Source organism: Buceros rhinoceros, unplaced genomic scaffold, assembly GCF_000710305.1.
Source record: "Buceros rhinoceros silvestris isolate BGI_N320 unplaced genomic scaffold, ASM71030v1 scaffold352, whole genome shotgun sequence".
Taxonomy (NCBI): Eukaryota; Metazoa; Chordata; class Aves; order Bucerotiformes; family Bucerotidae; genus Buceros; species Buceros rhinoceros.
In genome coordinates this window covers 18,757-19,609 of record NW_010399290.1, presented here as the reverse complement: position 1 = coordinate 19,609, position 853 = coordinate 18,757, and positions in this window count along the sequence as shown.

Sequence of the window (853 nt, the reverse complement as noted above, 5' to 3'; positions counted from 1 at the left end):
TCCTGTCCCACTCCCTGACCCCCTTGTTCCTTGCCCCACTCCCTGCAGGCTCCTCTCCTTTCTCTTCCGGCATTTCCCCATCTCGCCCTGCCCTGGATCCTTCTTTCCCTGCCCCTTGGTCCGTCCCTCTCCTCGCCGGTTTCTCTCCCTGCTCGCCTGTGCTGCTCCCTGGCACTCTCTTTCCCCCCTCGCTCTCTGCTGCCGCAGGAAGGAGTGCCGAGCTGTGCCCCCCGGCAGGACAGGCTCCCTCGGGGCAGCCTGGGGCGCTGTGGAACTGCAGGCGGGATGATTATTCCCCTCTTTTGGGGAGTAAAACCAAAGGGGGGGTCACCACACTCTTCTGCCGCCGCGTTCTTCCTGCCTTCCCAAGCACTTTCCAGAGCCTTCCAGGCTCCTCAGTGCCTTTCGGAGGCAGACCAGGGGTAGAGGCCAGGGGAAGTGGGAACAGGACTGGGGAAAGTGGAGGCTGGGGCGGGAAGCTGGGCTGGGGTGGAGGCTGGACTGGGGAGAGATGCTGGGGAAAGTGGAAGCTGGGGTGGGAGGCCACACCTGGGTGGAGGCTAGACCAAGAGTAGAGGCTGGGAAAAGTGGGGACAGGACTGGGAAAAGTGGAGGGTAAGGGGTAGAGGCCAGGGGAAGTGGGAACAGGACTGGGGAAAGTGGAGGCTGGGGCGGGAAGCTGGGCTGGGGTGGAGGCTGGACTGGGGAGAGATGCTGGGGAAAGTGGAAGCTGGGGTGGGAGGCCACACCTGGGTGGAGGCTAGACCAAGAGTAGAGGCTGGGAAAAGTGGGGACAGGACTGGGAAAAGTGGAGGGTAGGGGGGGAGGGCTGGGGGCGGGGGGGGGGGGGGCG